At 37.7% G+C, this 12647-nt stretch overlaps 1 protein-coding gene across 2 annotated transcripts in view; it reads left to right on the forward strand.

The window, feature by feature from the left end:
- The window catches only part of ERP44 (endoplasmic reticulum protein 44), a 62082-nt gene that overhangs the window by 406 nt on the left and 49029 nt on the right, over window positions 1-12647 (forward strand). The window lies entirely within an intron of this gene.

Raw genomic sequence — 12647 nt, forward strand, 5'->3', positions numbered from 1 at the left:
CGTCTGTCCATCCAGGCCCGGGGTCCCTGAGGCCCCCGAGGCCTGAGAAACCGCGGCCGGCGCTTGGGACCCATAAACGGGAGAGTTAGCCCTGGGGAAAGGCTACGAGGGAGGGTCACAGCCGGGCTCGCTCCTCCTGTGCCCAGAGTACGGAGGTTGTCTCGGGCGCGAGGGCTCCTGGACCGGGCGGTACCGCGAATCCCCAGGGACGGGGGGTAGACCGATGCTGTTCCCTCGCATCACCTCCTTTCGGAAGGGGTGAGGCCCGCAGTTGCCGGGGTCGTGCGAATCTCGCCCCGGAGCCCTGAACCGGTGCCCGGGTTGGCAGGGCTCTCTGTTGTGGCTTGATATGATTGGCTGGGAACCCGGAACCGGAGGCTGGCTTGGTCTCCAGTGGGGAATAAAGGCTGGAGGCTGGAATTACTTGCAGCCCAGGGCCCAAGACCTCCCTCAGCTTTTGTTACAGCCCCTCTCCCAAATGTAAGCAGAGTTGTTGTTTGGTGCTCCTAATTTGCGGGCGATCACATTTTTTTTGCACCCGTATGCACTCATTCCTGAACTTCTCCTCCTGCTCAGCTCCATCCCATCCTGTAAAGAAATCCTACCTCAGCCCCCTTTCCTCCAGAGTTCATCGTGAGTGTGCAACCCAAGTAATCCATCCATGCTGCAGGTCAAATTGAGACAAAAGTGAAGGGCTAACTCCATATGGAAAAAAAAATGACATACCTTTTTTTTTGACATACCTTTAATTGCGCTGTTATATAACATTGGGAAAAAACTTTAATTGCAAAATTTTTTAAAAATACAATTTTATTTCAGAGAAGAAGGGAGAGAGAGAGAGAGAGAAAGAAAGAGAAAGAAACATCAATGATGAGAAAGAATTATTGATCAGCTGCCTCTTGCATCGAGCCTGCAACCCGGGCCCTGACCCGAATTGAACTGCAACCTCCTGGTTCATAGGTCGACGCTCAAGCACTAAGCCACGCCGGCTGGGCAATTGTGGATTTTTTAAACACCAAATTTAAGATGGACATTAAGTCAAAATCACTTTCTTTACAATTTAAAAAACATAATTAAGCCACTCAGAGGAAATCATATAGCTGGTTACCAGGAGAACTGAGACTTCATTCAGGTCTCTTGACTTACAGTGCTTATTTCACCATAGTACATTACATTTTTAATATTTGTGTTTAAAATAGTTTCCCTTCCTCTACCCTTCTTCCTTCTCATTTACCTCTGTGATTTGTAAGTCATACATGAAAACCATATACAGTATTAGCTTGAACCTTTTCAGTGGAAAAGCACTATAAAGAAAACTAAAAGGGCTGGCTGTCAATATTTTTGAGAACTAAAAACTGTATCTGTATATAAATGTGTTAGTATTAAATGATTAAATGATAAAGTGTCTTATTGCCACTATACTACAATGAGTGATTTCTGTATATGGGAAAATATTCTGTATAAAGTTGATTTTTGGTCATTTCATTTTACACTGTGGTTCTCTTTTCCTTCTCATTGTTATTAGAGGCCAGTCTCCTTTTAAGGACACTAGATAATATTATTTTTTATATCCATATAGTGGCCTGAAATATGAGTTGTCTGCCAGAAATCACTTTTCAATTATGAAAAAAAAAAAGCAAAGGGAAAAAAATCTTAAAATAGTGGAAAGAAAAGTTGACACTGAATCGAAAGTTATATCAGATGTACTTGAAATGGTATGTTTGATTGGAGAGCTAAGTTTAAGAAGAAGCAAGAATTTGTTTTGAAATTTATGCTTTTTATAGGAAACCTACAAATCCAGTTAAAGATAAAAGAAGGAATTTTTTTTCTGGTAATTCTAAAATCTAGTTAACATTTTGCATATTTACCTAAGTAAATGTAGAGAAATAGAAACTTAGAAATCATTTTAGAAAATACCTGTAAGATTAATGGGCTGGAAAATAAAGCCCAAGAAAAAGTTTAACAAACAAGAATTACAAGACATGCTAGATCCAATTTAAACACAGTGTTTACCAAAGTAGTTTTAGCAATTTATACCAGTTAGCAAATATTTGTAAAATATCTGTCTAGTCGTAATGAGCTATTTATCTAAATGGAAATTATGTCTCAGTGATGGAATTCGCTTACTTGGTACCTGTTTGAAAATATGTCCTTTATCTTTCCCAATGTATTTTATTCCTCCTCCCTCACTTCTTTCAGATTTGTTTATTCCCTCCCATGTACAACCGCTGAGTATTGAAGTTTCCACCTAGCTGAGGTCATCATGTTTTCCTTAAGTAGCCTGTTCTAAAAAGCCACATATCCTCTTACTACAGTAATTTTTTTCAGGCAAACTATACCTCAGCCCTAAAGGACTAGATCTATCCAGACTTAGTGGTGTTCATAAAATAACAACTGAAACATAATCGTAAACTTTTGTAGGCAAGTGGTTTCCCCTGATCTCAAAGGCATTTTGGAACATCACTCTGTGCCTAAAAAGCTCATTGTGGCCCTAGGGCCTAGCTGGTTTGGCTCAATGGATAGAACGTTTCCGCCTGCGACTGAAGAGTCCCAGGTTCGATTCCGGCCAAGGGCAAATGCCTGGGTTGCGGGCTTGATCCTCAGGAGGGGGTGTGCAGGAGGCAGCCGATCAATGATTCTCTCTCATCATTGATGTTTCTATCTCTCCCTCTTTCTTCCTCTCTAAAATCAATAATATATATATATTTTAAAAAGCTCATTGTGATCATGTTTTCCCTGGGCATAAATACAAAATTATAAAAAATGTACAAAAGACACATACAATGATATTTACTGCAAATTTTCAAATATATCTTCAGGTAACTTTTCTAGAATTATATTTCTTGGATCCTATGGTATGTCAGTTATTTAGGATTTCTGATACATTGTACCAAATTGCTCTACTGAAAAGTCTACCAATGTGTATTCCTACCAATGGTGTATGTGTATTCTTCCTCACACTAAACAATCAGTGGGTGTTTTGTCATATATGCCAATTTAGTAGTCCAAAAACGGTATCTGACTTAAAATTTACATTTATTTGATTACTACCAAAGTTGAATATTTTTTCATATTTATTAACCATTTATATTTCTCTATGTGTATGTAATGTAAGTGTTCACGTTATTTGTCCCCCCTTTTTTAAAAATAAGTTTACTTTTTACTTCCTCAAGTTATTCAGAATAGAATAGTAATCAGATAAGATACGATTTGAGGACAATAGAAAGTGTTATTACTTTGTCTGTTCCTTTAGTGTCTTTTCAAGAGGTAGCATAGTGCAAAAAATCCTGGACTAGATGTTAGGGCATCTATACACAAGTTCCAAGTCTTCCATATACTTAATACTGTAACTAACCTAGAATAAATCACCTATCTAACTTTTTTGTAAGCACATTGAGTTTAATGATTCCGTGATTCTTTGTGTAGTCTATCTTGTATTTCAAAAAGGAAATTTCTCTAACTCGCCTAATTAATAGAGTTACTATTTGGGTATTTCCTCAAAAAAAAAAAAAAAAGTCTGCTAGCTTTTTAACATGTTGCAGGTCTGCCCCCTCACTCTGTTATTCAGGGTAAAGAAAAGCATGCTTTGGTCACAGCTCTCCTGATATTGGCAATTGCTGTGCTCCCTTTCATCTAACCAAGTAAGTGATTAAAAATAGTTGGACTTTTCACAGCCTTTATTGATCTTTAGTCTACCTTTCATTCCATAGAGAGGCGCTTTCTGTAACCTAGGCTGCAGAGACTTTTTTTCATTGGTATTTTTACTTTCCTCCTGTTATTTGAATGCCTGTTTGCTATTTTCTATGAAGGAAAAAAATATATTTGATATTCATGTCATGCTTCCAAGAAATTTATAATTTGGTGGGGTAGAGAAGATGTGTATGTCAATAATTAGAATTCCAAAAGGGAAGTGGTAGGTGCCCTAATGTACTTGTAGAAGTGGGTTACAGATCTTGCTACATAGAAGTGTGGTTGTGAACCTAGGCATCTGCATCACCTGGGAGCTGCTTCTAGCATCCTCACACCAGGCCTACTGTATCAGAATCTGCAGTTTAACAACATACCCAGATGACACATATATACCCATTATAGAGGACAGCTGTAGATGTTTGAAAGAGGCATTGCTTCCTTGTCAGTGGGAGAATAGGAGAAGTCTTCTTGAAAAAAGATGAGAGTAGGGCCTTGAAAGGTTAATTTTCAGTCCTGGATGGAATGAATAAAAAAAGTTTAATAACTTAATAAATCTTTAACATGAGTACCTGTTTTGTTTTGCTTTTTTAAGAAGTCTGCCGTCTGGCTTGCTGACATGGCCAGATGTCAGAATTGGCCCTAAAGAGTCTTGCAAACCCTTTGGTGAATTTCCATGAGAACAGGTTATTATTTTCTTAGCCAAAATCAAGATCGTGGTCTTTTAATGGATTCTCACAATATTCCATTTACTCCATTCAAGAGAGGAGGGGAAAATGCCACTTTGCAGAAGTGTCTTGTGTAATACTGTAGATCTCAGGTCTTGGTTCTGTCTTTGAGGAGATTACAATCAAGTTCTAACTGCTTTTATTCTATTGGTGATGTTCTTAAGAGCTCTGTGATTTTTCCAGCCCTGTGATTTTCTCATTAAGTAGAACCTTGAGCATTATATTTTAATGTGTCTAACTTTTAGTCAGCTGAATTTGTAGACATGAACATTGTTAATATAATAGTTAAAAGCACTGAAAATAAGGAAGAAATCATCTCAGGAAAACCGTTGGGAGAATAGCCAAGTGCCAGTTCTTTTTCCTTGGGATTATCAGAATCTATTCATGGGACTTTTGATAATTGGATTTAAGAACTTTTTTAGAAAAAGGTCTTTAGGAATCAGAAGAATTTTTGTCCCTGGTAAAAGTAATTGAGGCCCCTTTTATTTTTGTGGGACTCTCCCATCAGTGTCTTGCTCAGTTCAGTAGTCGGGAAGGGATATAAAAACCATGCAGTTATAATGACTGAAGTTAGAATTGTCTAGAGTTGTGCTGTAAATTCAAATTTATTAAAATTAAATAAAATATAAAGTTCCATTCCTCAGTTACAGTAACCATATTTCAGGTGCTCGATAGTCATGTAGCTATTGGCTACTGTCTATATCAGTACAGATTATGGAACATTTCTATCATTGCAGAAAGTGCTGTTGGATAGGGAGACTTCACTTTCCTCTGTCTCAGAAAGAAAGACAAGTTTAAGTTAAACAATGAGGAAAATGTCTCAAGTAGTGTTTCAAAACTGGAACATATATCTTGTCTGTCCAAGGGCAATCACCAGGAGAATGTCCGCAAATCTTATCAGTGAGCACAGATTTGCCTTTTAATTGGCTGTAGCAAATTTAGGGAAGCACCAGAAAATACTACTTAAAATTAGAAAATAAAAGTTATTGATTCGTCTGAAAGGGCAAGTCACTTTCCTTCTTGAGACCTTAGTTTTCAACTAAAAATTGAGTGAAATTGAATAGACTGTTTTGGGCTTTGTGATTTAAGAGGCTGCAATTGTCTCTGTGGTAAATCCCCTTTGAGGTGACATCTTTAGAAATGATACTTTAGAGTAGTGATTTTCAACTGGGGTGTCACAAGAATTTTTTTAAATCTTCACCCAAGGATATTTTCCATTGTTTTTTTTTGTTGTTGGGTTTTTTGGTTTTTTTTTTGAGAGAGAGAGAGAGGGAGAGAGAAACATTGATGTGAGAAACATCGATCTGTTGCCTCCCATACTTGCTCTGACCCAGGAATCAAACCTGCAACCAGGGTATATGCCCTGATTGTGAATCGAACCCACAGCCTTTTGGTGTATGGAATGATAGTCCAACCAACTGATCCACTTGGCCAGGGCATGCCACAAGGATTTTTAAACATGCAAAACCTACCTGACTATTTAGGGGTACTGACATTTCCCCCGTAGATTATAAAATAAAAAAATGACTACAGCCAATACAACAATGGCCATCTGGTGTGAATGAATCAAAATTATACCCTGTTTTGTCAGACCAGCAAAAAATATATATTTTTGGTGTGCTGCAGAATTTTAGTAATTAGTTTATGAGTGCCAGGAGATGAAAAGATTGAACATTGTTGCTTTAGAGGAAATTTTATTTTTATTATTTTAAAAAATATATATTTTTATTGATTTCAGAGAGTAAGGGAGAGGGAGAGAGATAGAAACATCAATGATGAGAGAGAATCATTGATCAGCTGCCTCTTGTGCAGCTGGGGATCGAGCCTGCAACCCAGGCTATGCCCTTACTGGGAATCGAACTGTGACCTCCTGGTTCATAGGTTGATGCTCAACCATTGAGCCACGCCTGCTGTGCAAGAGGAATTTTTATTGACTAAGAACATACCTACATTTTAGTGGGGAAATTACCAGTAAAAAGATCGCCTGTTGATAGGTTTTGTTTTCCTCGGGTATCAGAAGGATACCTTTTCCCAGGAGCTAATCTTCTAATTAGTGAATGTGCATATCTTACTGTCTACTTTAAAATAAATGACTGTCTACTTTAAAATAAATGGCTAGAAGTCATATGAGCTCATGAAGACAGACTAATATTTAATATTTAAAGCAGCTTGCTAAGAAATTTGAGCCAACTCTAAAGTATGATTTAGTGATGGAGTAGAGCTCATGAATAAGTTTTAAACAGAGTTAAAATTTCTTGGTAGTTGAAACAAGATACTCTCATAGTTAAATGCCTGATATTTTGCTGTTCTGTTGTAGTTGGAGTTTTGGAAAATTCAACTTTTAAAAAGTTACTGACACAGCAATGAAGTCTATCTCTGCAGAAAGAACAGTTTCAAGTAAAGTGTGATTTAGAGTTATCCTGAGAAGAAATTTAGACATTCTAAATTCTTTTGATTTCAGGCCCAACTGCAGTAAAATCTCTGCTACCTGGTGACAAGCTCACACTTCTGTAATGACATCACATTCTGAAAAAGCTAAGGAGAATAAAGAAGAGCTATTTGTTGTTGTTTTTTTGTAGCCAAAGTAATTTCTTAGAAAACATCTACTTAAATTGACTCATTCATCAAACTTTTTAGTACCAGTTTTTATTATAAGAGTTGATACTAATTCTCTTAGAAAGTCTTTGATCTGCTTACAGTTAACAAAAGTATCACAGTATTGCAAAATACTTGGCTCTTTGCTTAATCTTCAAATGAACAGAAACCTTAATTTCACTTGAGAGCTATAAAAACTATACGACGTTTTTTCCCATAGACTGGGCACTGTTTAACATTTTAATGTATAGTTGACTCTTGAGCAATGTGGGGATAAGGATCACCCCCCCCCCACACACACACACACACACACACACACACTGTTGAAGATCTTTGGATAACTTTCGACTCCTAAACTTAACTGGTAGCCTACTGTTGACCAAGAAGCCTTACCAATAATATAAACAGTTGATTAACACATTATTTGTATTATGTACTGAATTTTTACACTAAAGTAAGCTAGAGAGAAAATGTTAATAAAAAATCATAAGAAAGAGAAAATACATTAACAGGATTACATGTATTTATTGAACACAACTACAACCATGTATGAACCCTGTTTAGACACTTGTTTGGGGAAGTCACTTAGCCTATTTGAGTCTTATCATTTAACAAATATTTGCACTTATCATATGTTATGGTTGTACCCATGCATTTCAAACCTGTGTTGTTTAAGGGTCAACCATATGTCCTTCTATTTTTTTGTGTGTATATTTGAAAGGACTTTTAACAGTAACATATACATTTTGAGCAAGGTAGGATTGGGCTCTTGCTCTTATTTGATCCTGGTATAGAGTGGTAGACCATTGGTGACCTGGATTATAGAAGCAAAAGATGCCCATGCGTGTACATGTGCTTGTACCCATATAACTTGAAAATGACACCTAACTTGACCACTAAACTTAAAAAGTTATTTAACCTTTCTGAGCTTCCATTTTCTCACCTATCAAATGGGGATAAAGACCTCTTCTGCATTGTTCTGGGAAGACAAAATGAGACTCTTTGTGAATGTGTCCATGGCACATTGTAGGCCCTTATACTTTTCTGGTTTCTGCCACATATTAGGTGTTCAAAAAATGTTTAGATGAGGGACAGTGAGTGAGTGAATGAATGAATCATTTCCTTTTTTTGTAATTTTCAAATTGTCCATCCAGTGGTATTAAAATTGGGTGCACTAAAATGATGAACTGGCATGACTAGTGTCCAGCCTCTGTGGTCTTCTAATGCTCATAATTGCACTGTCATAAAAACAGCCTAATCGTGTGACTATTAAGTAAGTTATCTGCCTAGCTCTGTTTTATAACTGTACTTAGTTTTGTACTTATATTTATTATGTAATGATGAACCCTGTTTAGATACTTGTTTGGAGAAGTCACTTAGCCTATTTGAGTCTTATCATTTAACAAATATTTGCACTTATCATATGTCAGATATTGCAAAGTTTCATTTTCCTTATTTATAAAGTAGGAATAATATAATTCCTGCTTCAGCTTCAGAGTTGCTGTGAAGATATAAAAAATAATATATGTGCTTGTGAACAGTAAATATAAGTTGTTACACTGGAATATTGTTGCATGCTTCAAACATGCTTATTACTTGGATTCTTCCACTGGAAGCCTAGGTATGCAATGTATATTCCTTTCAGGGAGAGTTGGTACATTATGAAATAGTTTTGGATTTCCAGGATAACTGACAATACTAAACTGTAGATTGACATCAAAGCTAGAAAGGCCTAGTTCATTCCTGGCTCTAACTATGTGATATTAAGCAAATTTCCTTATCTTTCTGACCCTCAAGTTTTCTATTTTAAAAGTGAGGATAATTCTGCAAGGTTGTAAGGTTAAGGTATATATAAAGTACTTTGCATTACCTGGCATATAGGATGTATTTTTGTTTTGTAAGGTAATGAGTAGAGAAGGAAACCTTATCAAACTGATGAGGTCATCATTATGAAATGGGGAAAGTACCTTGGAGGAGAATAGTGCTTGTGCTGGCCATCTTTCTGTGCTTTTACTATTTTTTTTTTTTTACCTTCTGAAATGGGTAAATGGATGAGGACTTTTATTTTAAAAGTCTGATTGTAAAATTAGTGGTTTCTTAAAGTGCTTATTAACTTGTCTCTTTCCCCTGTAAGTTATGACATAGTCTTATTAAAATAGTGACAAAAATAACTATGATTGATAAGAAATAACTAACTTGATATGCATGTGTGCTTTTAATACAAAAGCAAATAAATTCCTGTAAGTGTATAAATGAAGTGGTGAAACATGCTTTATGCTTTACTCTTTGAAAGGTATCATTTGCTCCACATAGAAAAATATCATTTCTATTACTTTGTACACTCAAAATCATTCAAAAATATATCTTTGACTGTTGTAATTGGTGAGATTTGAAAAAATGATGACAATTTTTTAAAAAATATATCTTTAGTTGAATTTATAAGGGAAGAGAAGATTATCAGAGCAGATTTTTGGTCAATGAAAAAATACAAAAATAAAAATCGTATTTCTGTAAGTGTGGAAGGTTTAAAATTGCTGGTTATGTGGTTTCATTTGTCCCTGTAAGCCTAACTTATGTATACCATAGTTATCCCTTCAATATTGCTTTCAGTGGAGTGTAAAGTTATTTACATATAGTATGTATAATATTTACTACTTCAGTAAGTTTTGGCCATTAAGCTAAATTACTGTTCATTGATTTGATGAAAACTGAGGATATGACAAATTCTTTTTAATTTAGATACTGTGATGAAGGTATTTAGTGAGAACCTATCCTATCTAATAAAGAGAGAATATGCTAATTGACCACCTTGCTGTCACAAAAGAAGGCGGCTCCCACAGCCAATGAGGGAATATGCTAATTGACTGCCCCACCCTCAAAGATGGCGGTGCTCACAGCCACAAGATGGCAGCACCCAGTCCCCTCAGGCCCGCCCGGACAGCAGGTGCGCAGCAAGGCCAGGCCCGGCCGTTCCGCATGCCTGCCTCTGAAGTCCCCCAGTCCTCTCAGCCCCCCATCTGCCCAGGGCCGGCCCGAGGCACAGGCAAGCCCCAGATGTCAGCTGCCCAGCCGTCCAGGGCCGGCCGAGGCTCAGGTAACCAGGGCCGCCTGAGGCTTGCGCTGCTGGCAGTGGCGGCAGCCGAGGTGTGATGGGGGCGTTGCCTTCCCCTGATCGCCGGGTTGCTTCCTGCCCCTGAGGACTCCCGGACTATGAGAGGGGGCAGGCCGGGCTGTGGGGACCCCCCCCCCCCTGCAATGCATGAATTTTCATGCACCGGGCCTCTAGTTGGTATATAAAACAGTTCAAGATGGGTATTTCAACTTAGATCAGGAAAAGGCCACTATATGATTTTGCTTTTATAATGTCTTGAATACATTTACAGATCCCTCCCGCTGGGAAGATGGCTACTTGATTAGAAAAGAAGGTTACATTGTGTTTTCCAGTCCATAATGCTAAGTTATAAAAGTTTCCTTGATATACACTTGACCAACAGAGTGGTTTAAGGTATATAAAAAGATGAACCCTCAAGAAATAGTTTTTAAATCCAAGAAGTGCCTAATATTCTGTAGCAAACTAATCATTTTCTTCTAAGAGAAGTACAAGGTATTTGTATTATCAAAGTTTATTAACCCATTGTCAAGGTTGGGGTGATTCATATCGGTAAATTTTTAAAATGGCACTTAAAGTCAGTACTACTCATACAAGCCAAATGGATGTGTGAGTGTAACCTTTTATGTTTTTCTGGAAGTCATTCAAAAACATAAAGAAGCATTTTCATTATGTTTAGGTTCTGAAATGTTTATGTTCTAGTTCATAGCATAGGTCCAGAAGGACACATCATACATGGGATGACTAAGTTCATCTCTTGTGGACTAAGACTAAGTATGTGGTTCTGTTTGATTAGCATGGAAACTTTTAGATTGAAAGTTTTTAATTAAAGAAGTTGGTGTCTGCCTTACTGAAGGCTACCAACATTGAACTTTTTAAAAATGATGATTGTGCTGCCCAGGTAATAGTAGCTACCTAATTGTGAATTATACTACCCTTTGGTAATCTTCTGTTCATAATCTTTATAGCATTTCATAATTACCTACTGCATTTGTTCTTGAAATGCTGTTCTTCCTGCTTCTTTATGCTCCCGTAGTTTGTTTTCTCTGTTTCTCTCTCTGTTTTGTTCTCTGTTCCTCACTGGTTGGGGGAAGGGAAAAGGCCTACATTTAAGAGACAGAAGACAGTAAGGAGGTAAATGTGGATATTCTCTGATGTACTAAGAGCTTCTTTTCTCCTTTTCCATCACATCTTGTCATCCAGTCATTTTAACTCACAGCTTTAACTGTTGACTCTCTAAAGATTGGAGAAGCTTGGGGGCCTGTTAACACTTAGGGCCTTGGGCTCAGTTACTTTCTTGGTGCTTTAGTCCTGGGTATATGAAAAGTGGTCAAATACAATTTCCAGATTTTTCATGCTAGTTGGTAGAAAGCACCTCATCTCTGTCAGCTGTTTTCTCATTGACTGGGCAAAGCATATAAATAGTGAAATTGCTGTAGATCAGTGATTACAAAGAAATTCTTTCTCCAAAATAGTCTTAACTCCTCTTTTAGTATCACCAGTCACCTAGGTTTATGACTTTGGCTTGTTGAACTTTTCAACCCTTTAGCTTGTCATCATGACCTGTTTGCCTTTGGAAAGTTTCCCCAAATCTCCTCTGTCCCAGTCCAGGCCCTGTTTTTCTTCCTTGTTACCATTGTACTCTGTCAAAAGTATGGAACACTAATCTTTCCTACATCTTGAAATCACTGTGCTCCTCCCTTAATGAGAAGTCTCCTTTATTATTTTCTGCTACAGTAGATATCAACCCCTGTATCTGATTTTCAAGGGTATTATACTCACTCTTCTAAGACTTTGGTTTTTTCATTAACAATCTGGCTCCAACTTCATCTTCCAATACACACTACATGAACTTCCATAGTCAGATTTTGCTACTGACTTCTTCCACAGGAATCATTCTGTTTAACCCATACAGTGCACTTTGCCTTTTTCCTGCCTTCTCTTTAAACCAGTGGTTCTCCACCTTCTGGCCCTTTAAATACAGTTCCTCATGTTGTGACCCAACAATAAAATTATTTTCGTTGCTACTTCATAACTGTAATGTTGCTACTGTTATGAATTGTAATGTAAATATCTGATATGCACGATGGTGTTAGGCGACCCCTGTGAAAGGGTTGTTCGACCACCAAAGGGGTTGCGACCCACAGGTTGAGAACCACTGCTCTGAAGGCTGTCGCTGCTCCTGTCCCACTTAAGCTACATATACACGAGGGTGAGTAACACCACATTTGTTTCCCTGGGAGGGCCAAACAGAAGAGAGTGGTTCTTTCTTGATTAGAGGAAGCCTATGGGGAAAGACTTTAGCAACATTCCCCCGCAGCACCCTTTGTGTGGGATGGAGGTGCATCTATTTGCCTGCTTTTCCTGATCTGTGAAGGAAGGCGGGTCCCACACCTTAGGCAGGAGGGGTATGTAAATATTTGGTGTCATCACATATTTCCCAAGAAAGGGCTCTCAACTGATGAGGTGACAGGCACTGGAGATGACAATGAGTCTGATTTTCAATATTAAAATAAGGAGATGCAATG

This window comes from Myotis davidii, unplaced genomic scaffold (genome assembly GCF_000327345.1).
Source record: "Myotis davidii unplaced genomic scaffold, ASM32734v1 scaffold534, whole genome shotgun sequence".
Classification (NCBI taxonomy): Eukaryota; Metazoa; Chordata; class Mammalia; order Chiroptera; family Vespertilionidae; genus Myotis; species Myotis davidii.